Source organism: Globicephala melas, chromosome 15, assembly GCF_963455315.2.
Source record: "Globicephala melas chromosome 15, mGloMel1.2, whole genome shotgun sequence".
Lineage (NCBI taxonomy): Eukaryota > Metazoa > Chordata > Mammalia > Artiodactyla > Delphinidae > Globicephala > Globicephala melas.
Window position 1 is genome coordinate 7,591,971 of NC_083328.1, and position 16,811 is coordinate 7,608,781.

Consider the following 16,811-nt stretch of genomic DNA (forward strand, 5'->3'; position numbering starts at 1 on the left):
GTCACCCAGCAGTGAAGTGGCAGAGTTAGTATTCTCACCCTCCCTGCTTCCTTAGTGTACCTGTGAGCTCTAGCACCTGGCTCAGTGCCTGGCACAGTGCCGGGCAGACAGTGAGCGCCCTGTGAGATGGGTCCATCTCCGCTCGCTGGCTCCAATGCAAGGCCTGGCTCAGAGCGTCCATTGACCCGTGTCCGCTTCTCGAACCTGTGCACACACAAAGGAGACCAGCCCGCAGCCTCCCTGGCCGACGAGGAGAGGCCTTGAACTCCACTCTGGATCAGCCGTTCTCAATGCAGATGAACTGCCGTTGATGTTCTTTGCACATAATTTTCAGCGAGACAGAATCATTTGGAAAGCCGTAAATACACATTCAGATGCACATGATGGATAATAAACTCGGCTCCAACGAGTCACTTGAGCCCCCATAAATCTTGGCTGCATTTTCTTCCCTGGTGCCCGTAAATCAGGCCCCATCTCTGCCTCGTCTCTGTCATCCTGCCGGCCCCTACCTGCCATGCATCATGCCGCAGGTGGAGCGTCTGGCAGCTGGCCTCACACGCTGCCCTCATGCCCCGCGTGTATCCCGCTGCTCCCCTGAGGGACCCAGGCGTCTGGCCCATTTCGGGCGTCCTTTGTGCTTTTCTGAACAGCAGTCACCCTGCACATCACGGTTTACACAAGCCTCAAGGGGTTTTCACAACATGCAATTTTTTAAAAGCAGGCTGTAGCTGTTCTCTGCCTCTCCCTCTCCTGGGCTTGTGCCTCTGTGGGCTATTGTTAATAAGCTGACAATGCGAGGGGCTGGGAACACCTCACAGGGTCTGGCGTTGGGCACAGTGGTTCTAGAGATTTCAGCCAAGTCCCTTTTCTGGGCCTCAGTGGGCTCATTTGTGAGATGGAAACAATAATCCCTATTCCCCAGGATTGTGTTATTCAGGGTAACAATGCACAGGCAACCAGCATTAGAGGAAGCCTCAAACCCCAGTTTGTGCATAGCCCAACACGAAGTTTAATTTTTGCTGCAAAGTCCGATGTGGAGGTCTTCTTCCATCTCATAGCTTCATTATCTGGAACGTGAGGCCCTCCAAGATTGCCACAGCGGGAGAAGAGAGACGTGGAGACACATTGGCTCATAAGAGCTTCAGCCCAGAAGGGATGTGGGTCACGTCCGCTCACATCCTATTGGCCAGAACCAGTCACATGGCCCCAGGCTAATCGCAAAGGACGCTGGGAAACAGAGAAGCACATGGCTGATTGGTGAGCATTTACATTCCTGCCAGAGTGGTTGAAAATGCTTAATTAAACACAATTCACAAGAGACAGCAAGGAAGGGCTCTAGTAGAAGCTCAAGATGTCAGAGGGGAATCTAGATCGGTATTGGCTGATGGGGGATTTACGTCCAGCCCTCTTCCAAAATGGTGTATGTTGGTCCCTGCTCATGGATAAAGCATTTGCCGTCATGCCTTCCTTGGGGCCTGGTTGTGAAGGACGCAGAGCCAGGTTCCTAACAGGTGCTCAGGAAGTGGGACTCACCCAAGGTCACGCAGTTTTCCGTGATACACTGCATGCTCCCTGCGAGCCAAGCTCTCTCCCCTCACGTTCCCACCACCCGCTCCTCCTAGCAGCACTTAGCAGCTCCTACTCTTTCCCAACCCCTGGTTTCTCCCAGCCTCCATTGCGGCTTCAGGCTCCCATTACTCAAGAGGATGGCTCCCACCCACAGCTGGGCCCCACCTACAGGAAGCCCTCTGTGATTTCCCTGGCTCTTGTGTTTGGGGAGAGGGTAGGTGGTTCTCTGAACTGTGGCTGAATAGGGAGGAGGTGATCTGGCATATGAGGGTCTTCTGTGTCTCAGAGCCCGCCCGCCCACTGAACAGCCTCCCACAGCTGGGCCATGTGATTTCACAGCTGGAACTCCTCATACCTTCTGTCCCCCTTCCTCATGCATAGAAGCAGCAGGTCATGGTAAGGCTTGGAAGCAGGAAGTCCAGGAGGCCAGGGCCTGGTGCAGCTGGAGGAAACAGACTGATTTGGTGCCCTCTGCTATCAGGGTGGGAGGTTGGAGACCCCGAGGGCCGCTCTCCCATGGCTGGAGACAGCTGGGCTAGAAAGAATCAGCCTAAGCTGTAAGGGCCCCGTGTTCCAATCCTTGCCCGGCTACTAACTGAGCATGTGGCCTAAGCTGATGCTTTCATTCCTGGGGCTCAGCTTGCTCATCTGTAAAATGGGAATCTGTATTCATTCTATCCAGCTTACAAGATCAGCTACAAAACACTTGAGAACAGGGTTCAGGGTGGGGGTGGGCATGGGGGTGGAAGGTGGGGAGCCAGGGGACCTCTGCTGGGGTCTTAAATCCTGCCTGGGACCAGCTCTGGGCCAGGGCAGCCACTCAGTTCCTCTGGACCCAGGTGGAGCCCAATGGTGAGCACTGGACCAGAGGGACTGTTTCTCCTCTCTCCTTCCTCCCAGCCCAGTGATGAAATCTGCTGCTTATTCCTAGTGGAATTCTCTTTTTCCATCTCCCATCCTCAAAATCACCCCATAAAACACCAAAAATAAACACTGTGCCTGGCTTTCATTTGGGGAGGCTTTGCCTGTCCCCTTTAATTACTTCTTACCATGACATACCAGCCTTTCATCTTTGCGTGCCCGGGTTGGTGACCCTAAGAGGCAGGCCAAAGGCAGTGCAACTGGACCTCTTTGGTCAAATGAGGACTCAATACTTAGAATGCTGGGGTAAGCACGGGGGACTGCCTGGGCTAGGCAGCCAACGCTGAACAGATGAGGAGACGTTGAACCTGGGTTTAGAAGGATCAGTAGAAGTTTGTCAGGTGGAGAAAGTTGAGGGAGAGCATTCCCAGCAGAGCCAACAGTATGTGCAAAGGGATAGAGAGAGGAACGGAATGGAATGTTTTAGGAAGAAGTAGAAGTTCAGTGAGGCTGGATATTAGGGTGCCCAAGGGAGGAGAGGGCGCCCCAGAGTTGCCAGGAGAGCTGGGTTGCATAGCCCTTGAATGCCAGGCTAAGGAGCCTGGACTTTATCCTAAGGGCCACGAGGAGCCGAGGAGGACTGTAAGTGAGGTGGGGACACCCCCGGACACCTGGCCACCAGGGTCAGCCTTTGTGACACAGCTTCTTCTTGTGTCAATGGAAGGTTGGGGGCTGGCAGGGTGACCCGTCTCCTCCCCAAACTCAACTTCCCTGGAGGAGGAAGTCTTGAAAGAATCTAAGCGGAGCCTCCACATAAAATGACTCTCTTAAAAAGTCAACATTTCTGTGATTTTGTAGAAATTAATCAGGAACACATGTGTTCTATTTTTCATAAATCGCGAGGGATCAAAAGGGAAGGAAAAATCTCTTAGGGTAAAAGATGACATGAGATCCACCACCCGCTGAAAGACTCCACACCACTGCCTCGCAGCCTGGGGCTTTCCTTCCACCCGGCATCCCCCGTGCACCCTGGTGGACGTGGGCCCCATGCTGGTGTGGGACACAGAGGTATCTCAGACGCAGCCCAGACGCTGAGGTGCTCCCAGGAGGGAGGGAGCGCCAGCCAGTGAGGGGCCAGGGCAGTCGCTGTGTGTGACGGGTGCTGGAAGAGGAAGCCTGGCACTGGGGGAGCCCAGAGGAAGCCTCCAGCCCAGCTGATGGAGGGACCAGAAGAAGGGACACTTAGAGAACAGATGAGAGAGGTGGGAACAGATGAGGACTGCCTTGAATGCACTGCTAAAGAATCTAGATTGTCCCCTGCATTTTTCCCCACTGCTGTCTGAGGACCGGGGTGTGATGGGAAGGGCCCTGGGCCTGGGGACAGAAGCTCCATTCAGCCTCCCTCTTACAGTGGGACCTATCCCAGATCTGGAACCTCAGTGTTCTCCTCTGTCAAATGGGTATAATAATGAGGTGTACCTCCCCCAGGGGAGCTGTGCAGAGCCGTGGACAGGCGGGTGCTCACTCAGGCCTCTGTCACCCTGGTCTCACCCTTGCTGGCCTCACCTGTCCTCTGTGGGGACCACGGTCAAGGACAGAAGAGGTGAGGAAGCAGTTTCTCAGGCCTCCACCCCGCCGATGCCCTGTGTCCAAAGCCCAGTGGTTCCACAGCAAAGAAGAGGGGCCCAGGCCTCCCGGGGTCCCAACATCCCTGCGTCCATCCTGGGTGGAGTCCGACCAGGGGGCCTGCCCGAGACCCCGTAGGCCCCTCGTTCTTCAGCCCCCAGATCAGGGGCTTCCTCCCTCCCCACCTCCCTCTCCACTCCAGGCCCCCCCAACCCTGGGCTGAGCGGCACCCAGTCCGCCCCTGCTGTGGGCGCCGTGCCAGCCCTGTGGACGGGCGCTGAGATAATCCGGCTAGACAGGCTGCCACCTTGGCACGTCCTGGGGCGCCCGGGGCCGCGGGGAGCCTCAAAAGGAAAATTAATGTCTCTTACCAGCAATTAGAGGACATTATTTCAGTAGAAATCTTGTTTTATATCCTCCCCATCCTTGTTTTTCAATCCCCAGCCTTTGATTTCTTTCTTCTTCGGGGATTCTCAGAAAGGCACTTGAGAGCCTGGGCCGCACACCTGGGCCTAGGGAGCTCCAGGGCCTCCCCTGTGGAGACCCTGGGGTCTCCCAGCGTGGCTGGCGGCCCGTCGGCAGCCGGGGCTGTACTCCCAGGTGGGCAGTCGTGGGTGGGCCTCTGGCTGGCTGGCTTTTCTGCTGCCCGACGCGGGTGACTCCGGGGCCCAGGCCTGGCCAAGGTCATGGCGTCAGGGGGTGGCACAATGCTGAGGGGGAATCCAGGATGGGAGGGGCCCAGAGGCCTTCTGGGTGAAGGCCAGCACCCTTCCTCTCTCCTTGGGGAGACCGCCTCACATCTGTACCCTTCATGTCGCCCCAGTGCCTCAGACAAGGTCCCTACTCTGCAGCCTGGAGCTCAAAGCCCTGCAGATTCACGCCTGCCAGCTCCCCTGGTCTGGTCCGCCCCTCCACCCCCCATCCCCCTCTGCAGCTGCCCAGGATGCCTGGCTTGACCCAGAGTGGGGCCGAGCAGCTGTGGCCTGGGGTCCCTTGCACAGCCCGGGCCTGGAATCAACAGCCTTTTCTTTCTCTACCTGGCCAGCTCCGGCACCTTCTTCCAGGTTCAGCCCTGCCTCACCTCCTCCGAAATCCTGACTCGGAGTCCACCTCCCAGAATGTTTGGTGCCCCCGGCCCTTAGCACAGGCCTCTGCCCTGATCCTGTCAAACTATGCATGGGCCGGCTGCCCTAGGAGCTCCTCGAATCCAGGGAGCAGGTTTGCTTTAGCCCTAAGTCCCTAAATGGGCTTCAGCCAGCTTCTGCTCGAGTGGATGGGTTGTGCTTAACCCATAGAATGCCCTGGAAGGGACACTGTGCTAGTTCCAGGCCCGGCCTTTAAGGAGACTGGCCGCTTCTGCTTCTTCCCTCTTAGAAAACCCCCTCTTGGAATCTAGCCATCACGGTCAAGCATGTGGAGAAGCCACATTCAGGTTAACAGCAGCAGCTAAAGTCCCAGCCAACTTCCCACATCAGCTGCCTGTGACGTGAATGAGCCCCTGGGTGGCTGCAGCCCAAACGAACATCACTTGCAGAAGAACCTCCAAGCTGAGCACAGTCAACTCACAGGATCACGAGATTTAGCACGATTGTTTCTGTTTTAAACGACCAAATTTTGGAGCACTCTGTTGCAGCAACAAGTAATTAAAATGTATAGTATACGCGTTTACCAGATGTGTATGCGTTTCTAAGTATTTAACTACTATTTTTCAAAAGATTAACCATTCTACACTACAGAACAGGAGTCCAAGAACTACAGAAAACAGCCAGCTGCCTGTTTTTGTGCCACCTGCAAGGAAAGAATGGTTTTTACTTTTTAAAAAAAATGTTACTTATTTAATTATTTTTGGCTGTGTTGGGTCTTCGTTGCTGTGCGTGGGCTTTCTCTAGTCAAGGTGAGAAAGGGCTACTCTTCAATGCAGTGTGTGGGCTTCTCATTGCGGTGGCTTCTCTTTGTTGCGCTCTAGGTGTGTGGGCTCAGTAGTTGCGGCATGTGGGCCCAGTAGTTGTGGTTCACGGGCTCTAGAGCGCAGGCTCAGCAGTTGCGGCGCACGGGCTTAGTTGCTCCGTGGCATGTGGGATCTTCCCAGACTGGGGCTCGAACCCGTGTCCCCTGCATTGGCAGGTGGATTCTTAACCACTGTGCCACCAGGGAAGTCCTGGTTTTCACATTTATAAGTGGCTTGAAAATCAAAAGAAGGATGTGATTCGGTGACTGGTGCATGAAGATTATATGAAATTGAAATTTCAGTACATAAAGTGGGATTGGAGCACAGGTATGCGTCATTTGTGTACGTATGATCCTTGGTTGTTTTTGCACAATGGCCAACTTCTGTGGTCGTGGCAGAGACCAAACGGCTGCAGAGCCTAAAAGATCTACTGTCGGGTCCTTTCCAGGAAGCTTACCAATCCCCGCTGGAGGACATTAAATGTTCATCATCATTTTGAACTTCAAACACGGCATCAAAAGATTTGTATGTGTTTCTAAGCATTTATTTCCTTGGTCCACTAAGTATTAAAAAAAGAAAAATTGTGGACTTTTTGGCTTATTTATTTGTTTATTTGAAAGTTCGAAGAAATATAAAAATGGTCAAAGAGAGTACAAAAATTTAACAAATTATGGGAGGAATGCTGAGAAAGCGTTCGAGGAGAGGTCAAAATGAAACTTTCTGTTGATGGGGAGCAATGGAGGGTTTTGAAGAAAGGGATTAAAAATTGAAAAGAGGGCCCAGCTGGACAGGGTCACCCGCTAAGGCTTTGGAAGCATCTGGGCAGACTGCCTCCTCCTTCCCCTCCCCCACCTCCCCCCCCACATCCTGCCCTGGCCAGTGCTTCAGGCCTCATGCCTCTCTCTGGGAGGCGTCACAACAGCTGTCCCCCTCCTCGTCCCCTGCCTGCCTTCCTGCCCTCCACCGGCGCCCCTGCAGGCCTTTGAGTCAGCCATCAACCCCGCCCCTACCATAGCTCCCCCTACACAAAGCCTTCCCCCACCTGCAGGCCAGCATTCACCCGCTTCTCTGTGCTCATCCTTCTAAGATCCCACCTGCCGTATCACACCATTGAGACCCACTTATTGTCCTTCTGCTTCCTGGGCTGGAAGCACCTCCAGAGCAAATGGCTGGATCCCAGGGGAGGTATCAGAGCCCAGCTTCTGAATAAAGGAGCTCTGCAGCCCCAAGGATGCAGAGTGGGCCGAACAGTGTAGATTTCCGTGATGCGGCACCCCCACCCCACGCCCAGCCTGTTGGGACCAGGGATGTGGAGAGATCAGGGCCTCCGACTGGTGGGCACCTTCAGGGTCACGCCTGAGCTGCCCCACCCTTGCCTGGCCTCTGGCAGGGCCTCGGGCCGGGCAGGAGTGGCTGACAGAGCCACCTCCCTTTCACAAGCCAGAAGCTGACAGCCGGGTTCGGGAGAACAAGAAGCCCATTCAGGGCGCAGGGCCAGGCGGGCCTGCTTTCAGGTGCATGATCTCACCTTTTGGAAACGCAGAGGGCCCGCCAGGGGACCTCCTAAAGCCTTTGATGACCCATGTGCGGGACACAAATCACAGGCCCCCGGGCCTCCAGGGCCTGGCGGACACTTCGCTCCATGGACTCACATTCCAGTCCAGAAAGGGGCGCGGATGGGTGGGGCCGCGGGCTGCAGAGGCAGGCAGCAGGGTGTCCACCCTGACGGCAAGCCCAGGCCCGACTGGGGCCCAGGCCCCAAAGAGCGCCCAGAGCAGAGGTGGCCCAGGCCCCTAGGCCCTACTCCCTGGGACCCGGCAGCACGTTCGTTCACTCTGGTTGGTCGACTTTGACCAAGCTGACTGGTGACACCAGGCAGACACACACCACCCCAAACCGGTGGCCATAACACACCGGCCCCAGCTGGGGGCTGGAGCTAGAGGGACTTTGGGTCCGGGCTTTGTCCCCTGATGGCCACCAGCCCTCTGCAGGGGAGGAACCAGCCAGGGGGAGCAGCTGGCTCCCTCTTGGGTGGAGAATTCCCTGGCCGGCAGCTCATGGGAGGCCCGACTTTTCTGTGAGCTCATAGGGCATGGCCCAGGAGCCAAAAGTGACCCAGAAGCAATGGAACTCAGATGGCCACAGAAGCCACTGCCCTCTGTCCCCCTGGCACAGTTACTTGGCTCCATCTGCAAAGACGGGACAGTGGCCTCCGGCTTCTCCGAGTGCCCGCAGGACAGGATACCAGGACAGGGCACGCACACCTCTCCCTGTGCCCAGCCTCGTGTCCAGCAGTGGCTTCTGTCACGACTTCTGTGGATGGCAGTACTGGCCTGCCATCCATTCCCTAGAGGGAAGGCCGGGCCACATTGCCCATGTGGGCCCCCAAGCCCTGGAGGGCAGCTCCCAGTGCCCTCAGGATAAACCTCCAGCTCTGGCTGGAGGCCCAAGGCCCTGCCCTCTGACCCTGAGGGCTTCTCCCAGTCTCAGGGCCTGCCTCCTGATTACCCGTGAGCTCGGCCATCTGCTGGTCCCCCTGAAGCTCCTCCTGTTCTGCCAATCTGCTTCTCCCTCTGGCCCTGGCAGCAAGGGGTCCCTCCTCCAGGCCCCCCAGGACTCTGCGCAGCCCATACGTGGGCGGTTTATGGAGGCACCCACCGCTCTCTGGACACAGCTGCTCCGGAAGAGAGACCAGGGGTGAGCTGGCCCTGACTCCCAGCCCCCAGCATGGACCTGCCAAAGGAGGTGCCCGCTGGTGGTTTGCAAAGTGACTGATGCATTCAGGAAGTCTCTGGTCAGCAAAAGGCAGTCTGGCCACACCCTTAAGAGTAGAAAGATGGCGGGCTTGGAGGGCAGGAGGCCCTGGGCATCCTTGGCCATTGGACGGGGGTCTTAGCTTCTCTGAGCCTCAGCTCCCTCATCAGCAGGATGGGAATACCATATGCACCATCTTTTTCATTCTAGCCATTCTGGGAGATGTGTACCTTATCGACGTTTTCATTTGCGTTTTCCTTATGAGGAATGACGTCGAGCACCTTGTCCTTCTTTGCCATCTGGATTTTTTTTTTATCACCTACCTGGGTTTTTGTAGATTTGGGGTTGTTGTTGTTCCGTGATTGATCTGTAGCATTTTTTTTTTTTTTTTTGCGGTAACTGGGCCTCTCACTGTTGTGCCCTCTCCCGTTGCGGAGCACAGGCTCCGGATGCGCAGGCTCAGCGGCCATGGCTCACGGGCCCAGCCGCTCCGCGGCATGTGGGATCTTCCCGGACCGGGGCACGAACCCGTGTCCCCTGCATCGGCAGGCGGACTCTTAACCACTGCGCCACCAGGGAAGTCCAATCTGTAGCATTTTTAAAAAGTGTATTTAGGAGATGCGGTCTTTGTCAAGATCTATTTTCAGTTATCACAGGGCTAAAGAGAGGTTTCCGAGAGATCGACCACATGAAGCCCCAGGCACAGGGCCTGGCACCCAGGTGTCCAAAAACTGTCAGTTTCTCTCCAGCCTCAGGCACTGCCCATCACCTGCCTCTCAGAGTCCACCGCTTTGCTTCATCCCCGGGCCGTCTAAAATGCCCCCTCATCCTAGACCTTCACCGTTTCCCTGGTGTCTGCCTCGGGGTCCATGACCTGCCCCACCCCTGAACACTCTTTGAGCACCCGTGTTCTCTGTGCCCACCCCCAGGAAACAGCCCAGAGCCAGGTACTAGACCCCTAGGGCAGGCAACGGGGAGAACACTGGGCCCCGAGCCCTCAGCCTCCGCCTCTGGGGGTTATTCTGCCACTTCCTGCCTGCATGCCCAAAGGCAAGTCGCTTTTCCTCTCTGGGCCTCAGCCTTCTCATCTGTAAAATGGGCTCTCCTGCCTGCCTGGCCCACCTCCCAGATGGTGGCAGGCCTGAACCTCAGAGCGGGGGGGTCCAAGTGTGGTGGAGACTGTCAAGAGCTAAGTACCAGGTGGCTCAGGCCGACCAGTCCCCAGCACTCGGTGACAGGGAGCTCACCCCCTCACTGGTAGGTTGCATAGAGACAGGTTCCATCCAGGAGGGCCTTTCTGGATGGTGGCCCTGGGAGTGTCCACGGTCCCTGGTCAGGTCTCCTCTAGGCCAGCTTGATCTATGGTCCCGTCTCCAAGTCTCCCAAACTGGACAGCAGGTTTCTGGGGCCCCCACTTCCCTTTCCATTTTATTTGGAGCTGCTCAAGCTGGCCCAGGCCTCCTGCTTCTACAGCAGACTCCTATCTCTCGCAAACACTTTAAGCTTGGAGGTGGGGCAGGAAGGAGAAAAAACAGTAATTACAGAGCTGATGGGGGCATTTCCAGGAAGGGGCATTCCACTCAACGGAGGCCCATGTGGAAAGAGGGAGGCTGGACTGGGACGGCCATCCTAGCAGCCTGAGCCTTGTGGCCTCCTCCTTGGCCCTTCCATCCCCCACCGTGGTGGCCAGGAAGCTTGCTCCGCAGTGGAGGTGTCTGGAGGCCTAGGACCATGTCCTTGGCTAATCCAACACCTTGATGGGCCCACTGTGGGAGGAGGGGAAAGGCGGGAGCTTCCGAGCTGGAAGTGGCGAGAGCTATAATGTAACCCCCTTTGCGGACCGGAAAACAAGGGGTCTCAGAGCAGATCACAGACAGGTGGCGGGAGGCATTTCCTCCCACCCCCACCATTGTCCTGGGAGAGCCCGGATTCCCAAGTGGGTGGTAGGGTTAGGCTGTGCAGGGGACCCCTAGAGGCCTACAAGAGGAGGAAAACTTCTCCCACCAAACTTGGAGGAAGGTGTGAGGCGGGATCGACAGATGAGGTCCCTCCACGGCTGCTTCCCCCTCCACTCACGGCCCCAGGGCTCAGGTAGCCTCAGCCCTCTCTCCTGGATGTGGGAACCAGGATGAAGTTCCCTTCCGTCTGAACATCCAGCTCCTCCCCAGTTGCCAGCCTTCTGGTGCCCCAGGGATGCAGGACCGTGGCAGTATGAGGATGGCTTTGTGGACCAACCAGCTCCGGGTACACGTGGACCAGCAGGGGCCCACCTGCTCAGAGCAAGGACGTCCCCGGCGCCTGAGAACAATGAGGAGCTCACGGTTGCCAGGGGCTGGGGGCCCTTCCTTGCCTCACCTCTGACCCTTGCGCTGAGCCATCGATGAGGACACTGAGGCACCAGCGCTGGGCGGCTCACGCAGGCCCCACAGCTAGCGAGTGAGTAGTGGAGCCAAGACGAGAACCCAGGGCAACTGCAACTCCTGTGCTGGAGTCACTGTGACACACCCCTTGAGCCGAGGGTCTCAGCCCAACTACCAAGGGTAACTCTTACCCGCAGCCTTGCAAGGCAGCTATGCTGTGTCTTAGCCTGTGGTGACAAGTAGGGGACGAGGACCTAGACTGCCTGCGTTCAAATCCCAGCTCTGCCACTTACTGTGCAGCCTAGGGCCAGTGTCTTACCCTCTCTGGTCTCAGTTTCCCCATCTGTAAAAGGGGATGGTAGTAGGCTCTACTTCCCGTGGTTGTTGAGGAGTTCTACGTGTGAATGCATGTGAAGCACAGCGCCTGGTACACAGAGGGTGCTCTTAAGTGCTGCTGCCGCCTTTTACAGGAATTTGGAGGTAAACGAGCTTGCCTTGTCTTCCAGCCAGAAATTGAACTGAGGCAGCCAGGACTCACATGCCAACTTGTCTGCCCTCAAATTGCACTTTTTTGTTTTGTTTTGTTTTTTGAATTTTATTTTATTTATTTATTTTTTATACAGCAGGTTCTTATTAGTTGTCTATTTTATACATATTAGTGTATATATGTCAAATTGCACTTTTAACCTTGCACCCATGGCCGCTTCGAAGATGCAGGCCCGGAAAGGCCTTGGGGAAGCCGGAGCCGGGCAAGGCTTCTCATCCGTCAATAGATATAAGGGCCACCCTCGCGGCCAGAGCGAGAGCTCGGCACACCAGGCCTTGCAGACTGAGGCCACCACCCAGGGCCAGGCCCTACACCGGGTGCTGCTTTCAGAGGGATGTACCACTCGCCCTGTTTCTCTGATGAGAAATACGAGGGCCCAGAGTGGTTAAGCCATTGGCCTGAGGTCACACAGCCATAAGGCGCTGAGGCTCTCCAACCCCAGATGCTCCAATTGAGATCTTCAGCCCTGTCCTCCTGCCACCCACTCCACCCTCCAAGGGGCCTCTGTAGCTTGATGGGAACCAGGCACCCGCTCTCCACCCCCACCATGGCTGGACAATTCCAGTGAAGCTGAAGCCGCCAGCTCTGAATTCGGAGCAAAGCCCCCGATTAGGGCGGCTCCAGGCCGGCCTGTCCCTCCCGGCCCCATCGCCAGGCCCACGCCACGGGCTTCCCCAGCCCAGTCCAGCATCCTCGTGGTACCAAGAAGTCTGGGGCCCAGAGACGGAGGGACCTGCTCAGCAAGACACAGCCCATCTCCTGGATGCCCTCTTCCTGGTCACTAAGGAGTCCCAGGTCCCCCACGATCTGCTACAGGCCCCAAATCACATCTCCCAGTCCCCCGTCATCACCCAAGAGGCTGCATGCTAACATGCCCCCAGCTCTGTCCCACTGACACACACGCATTAGAACCCATCACTCCAATAACACGTCTTGGACAGGAATGTGATCCTGACCATGTTCAGGAGTGTGAACGGAAAGACAGAAGGAATGTGGTAGGTCTGGAGCTGGGAAGGGGGAGCTCCCTCTGGGCCTCGGCTTCCTCATCTGTTCACCGAGAGTTCTTCTGCCTCAGCCTGCCCTGGGCTCTGTGATTCTGGTTGGACCACAGTGAAGCCACGTGGGTATGGGGAGAGGGATACCCCACTGTGCACCAGGCAACGAGCTAGGTGCTTTTTGCACCCCTATCTTTCTGCTCTGAGGAGCAATTCAGGTTCTAAAAGCCAGCCAGCCCCATCCCTGCCGCGTGTTCACCATCTCCGGCTTGCATACCTCCAGTCACGGGTAGTTCGCTCCCTACTGAGGAGCCTGTTCCCAGGATGGCTCAGAAAGCCAGAGAGGTCCAAAGGCTGGGTCCCTGTACTCCAGACACCTGCCCGGCTCTGCCTTGTGGGACACCTGAGCCAGCTCCACGCTCTTGCCCCAGGACAGGGATTTGAAAATAGGTTTTACCAGACTTCCCTGGTGGTGCAGTGGTTAAGAATCCGCCTGCCAATGCAGGGGACACGGGTTCGAGCCCTGGTCCGGAAAGATCCCACATTGCCGCCAAGCAACTAAGCCCTTGCGCCACAACTACTAAGCCTGCACTCTAGAGCCCGTGAGCCACAACTATTGAGCCCGCCTGCCACAACTACTGAAGCCATCGCACCTAAAGTCCGTGCTCGGCAACAAGAGAAGCCACCGCAATGAGAAGCCCACACACCGCAACGAAGAGTAGCCCCCTGCTCGCCGCAACTAGAGAAAGCCCGTGCACGGCAACGAAGACCAAACACAGCCCAAAATAAATAAATACATAAATTTTTAAAAAAATAGGTTTTCCCCACCCTGCATGCGCAGACTCACAGGACACTCCTCAACCTCCCTCATCCCTGGTCCTGGCCTCCCCGCCTTCAGCTTCCCTTCACCTTTGTCAAGTGAGACTTGAGGGCTGGATGCGTGAGACAGACAGGAAGAGGTGAATAGACACAGATACCTGGGGGTCCCGGGAGGCCCAGATGAACCCTCAGCCAGACTGAAATCTTGGCCCAGCCCAGGGCTCAGCTCACAGAAGGAATGGAGTAGTTTTCCTACCAAACAGACTCTATGGCTACTGGGGCGTCCCCTCGGAACCTCACCGCTTGCCTTCCCCACCCCCAGGCCTGAAATTCCACCGGGATGTTTCATTACTGCTCTGAGGTCTAGCGCCCCCGTTCCTGGCTGAGGACGCCATTGGCTCCCCCCAGCCCCCCACCCCTGCCACTCCCAGCTGTGAAGAGGTGCAGAGTCACCCCCAGTGTCGCCACGGAGACAGAGTGATGGTAGAGCCGCATCAGGCAGGGTCCCTCCAGCAGCCACGAGGTCCTGGTGGGGCCCCACCCGCCCGCGGTTAGCAGAGCTTCCCGGGGAGATTCCCCGCCCAGCCGGCTCTAAGCCCCGGGGTCCACCCTGGAAAGACCTTCAAAGGACTTGGCCATTCTTGAGTGAGCGCCAGGAGGGAATCTGCTCTCAGAATCAATTTCGCCAGCCACACGGGTGGAAGGAATTTGCCATTTCTCCTAACAGTGACCCCTCGTGATTTATACGGGGGCCACCGTCCGAAGGCCCCAGTTAACGGATCACAGTGGAAAATGAAAGGCCCAGACCCAGGCGTCTCACTGGGCTAATTACCCTCAATAAGACACAGCTGGCTGGGGGAGCTGGCGGGACCAGGGCAGGGCAGGATCCCTGCACGCAACTCCCTGGGGACACGGAGACCTGCCATGGCCACGCCTGGGCTTCCTGCCCATCACCCTCCAGGGCGCGCTGGAGCCACCAAGCATTCCGGGAGAGCCAGCCCGGCCAGCTTACGAGACAGGTCACCTCTGGGGATGGCCACGGCCTCAGGGTTTGCTGCTGCCGAGGAGCTGGAAATCCCTGGGACCCAGAGAAGCACAGGGTCCCATTCTGCCTATGCGGAGACTAAGGCCCAGACAGATAGGCAGGTCCCAGGGAGACTCGGGCATGGCTTTGGCCTGGCTGCAGGCCCAGACCTCAGTGCTGGCCACGGAAGCCGCCTCCAGAGGCCTCATGCACCTCAAGATCAACTTTCTGGGCCGCCTGGAGTTGGTTAAATGTTTCCCAAGAGTCTGTTTTGTGCCAGGTCCAGTGAGGGTTGCTAGGGGTAGAGTGATGGGCAAAATCCAACCTGATCCCAGGCTTGCAGCTCTTTGGGGAAGGCCAACGTCATGTACATCTCCCCAGCAAAAGTACTTAGTGTCATGAAAGTACACAGAAGGGGATTTGACCTATTCCAGGCACCAGGGACAGGGCATGTGAAGTGGAGCTGAGAGCAGAAAGCTGAGTAGGGGTAATTGGGCACTTATCCAATGAGAGAGTATCCTAGGCAACAGGAGCGGCATATGCAAAGGCCCTATGGCAGGAGGGAATGTAGGGCACTCAAGGAACTGAATGAGGCTGTGCAGGGAAGCACCATAAAGATGGTGGTAAAGGGGCAGGTGGGCAGGTGGGGGAGGCCACAAGTAGTTCTTGTACCTTTAAAAAGGTGATTCCAGATATGATGACTCAGGAGGGAGGAGTCAATATCTCTCTGGCTTTCAGGAGCCTCAGCCCCCACCCCTGGAAGGGGCAGCTCTGTGGACCACCCCAGCTGCCTGGACCAGAGAAGGACCCAGAGGAACCCATCTAGGGGTCGTGGAGTGCCAACCCAGGTGTCCCTCGGGAACTAGACATAGAGTCATGGAGACTGAAGGAAGCTGGTGGTAGGCCCAGGTCAGGGGCAGCCAAGACCACCAATGAGCCCCAGCTGGAGGGGGAGGGGTCCCGAGCAAGCAACGCTGTGAAAAACGCCAAGAGAAGCAGAGGCCAGGGCCTTGGAGACACCAATAGCCTCACGACTGGTCCCCCACTCCCCTCCCGACTTCTTTGCCCTAGACCACTGGTGCCTCCTGTCCCTGTGGGTCCCCCACCCAGAGCCCAGGTGGGTGTGATAGGCGCTACTGAGTGCGTCTGGGCCCTGGAACAGAGTGGGTGTAAGTGGACAGCTGTCTGAAGGGCGGAGGAATGAATGAGCAAAGGAAGGGCTCCCAGTCTCCCCTCCTGAGCTGCATGGAGCCCCTCCGGCCTTCCCCACTGGCCACCCCGTGTCCTCGTGGAGCCAGGCCGATGCAGGGCCAGCAGGCCTGGTGTCACGGAGTAGGGCAGCCCGGAGCTGCCGGAAGGGAGAGCAGGTAGCCACGGCTCCCACTCCCTCCAAAAGCTTGACTCTGGCCTGGTTCCTGGGGACACAAACAGGTCTGACGAGTTCCTCGGCAGCCAAGTCCTTGACTTCCAGGAAAGCTAAACTCTTCGAGAGCAGAGAGAGCGAGGCCTGGGAGGAGGGAGGGATCTTTTGGAATATTCCTCTGCCTCTGCCTCGGGCCTGCCCCAGCCCTGCTCTGCGGATCTCGCCCCTTGTGTCCTGAGCCTGGGAGCCCCAGGCTGATGGGGACGCCTCTCTCCCCACCTCCCCCAGAGGGAACATGGAGTGCAGGAGGGCAAGGGACAAGGAAAGGGACCTCCTCACTGTGACCCCAGATTCAGTCCCCGCCCCCATGTCCCAGTGCAGGATGTAGCAGTGTGGGGTAGAGCTTATGGGCACAGGCTCAGAGCCATGCTGCCTGGGTCCACTCCCAGCTCTGCCATTGACCTCATCACCTACCTTGTTTCTGTTTTCTGTTTTGGTTATCTTTCCCTTATTGATGTATGGGATTTTTTTTTAAACCCTTGCTTCCATGGACCTTACATCCTTTTTTTTTTTTAATTTATTTATTATTTATTTTGCTTCGTTGCTGCATGCAGGCTTTCTCTAGTTGTGGCGAGCCTGGGCTACTCTTCGTTGTGGTGCACAGGCTTCTCATTGTGGTGGCTTCTCTTGTTGCGGACCACGGGCTCTAGGCGTGCGGGCTTCAGTACTTGTGGCACAGGGGCTCAGTAGTTGTGGCTTGCGGGCTCTAGAGTACAGGCTTAGTAGTTGAGGCGGACGGGCTTAGTTGCTTCGCGGCATGTGGGATCTTCCCGGGCCAGGGCTCGAACCCATGTCCCCTGCACTGGCAGGCAGATTCTTAACCACTGCACCACCAGGGAAGTCCTGATGTGTAGGATTTTTTTAAAAGTATATTTGGGATTTAAG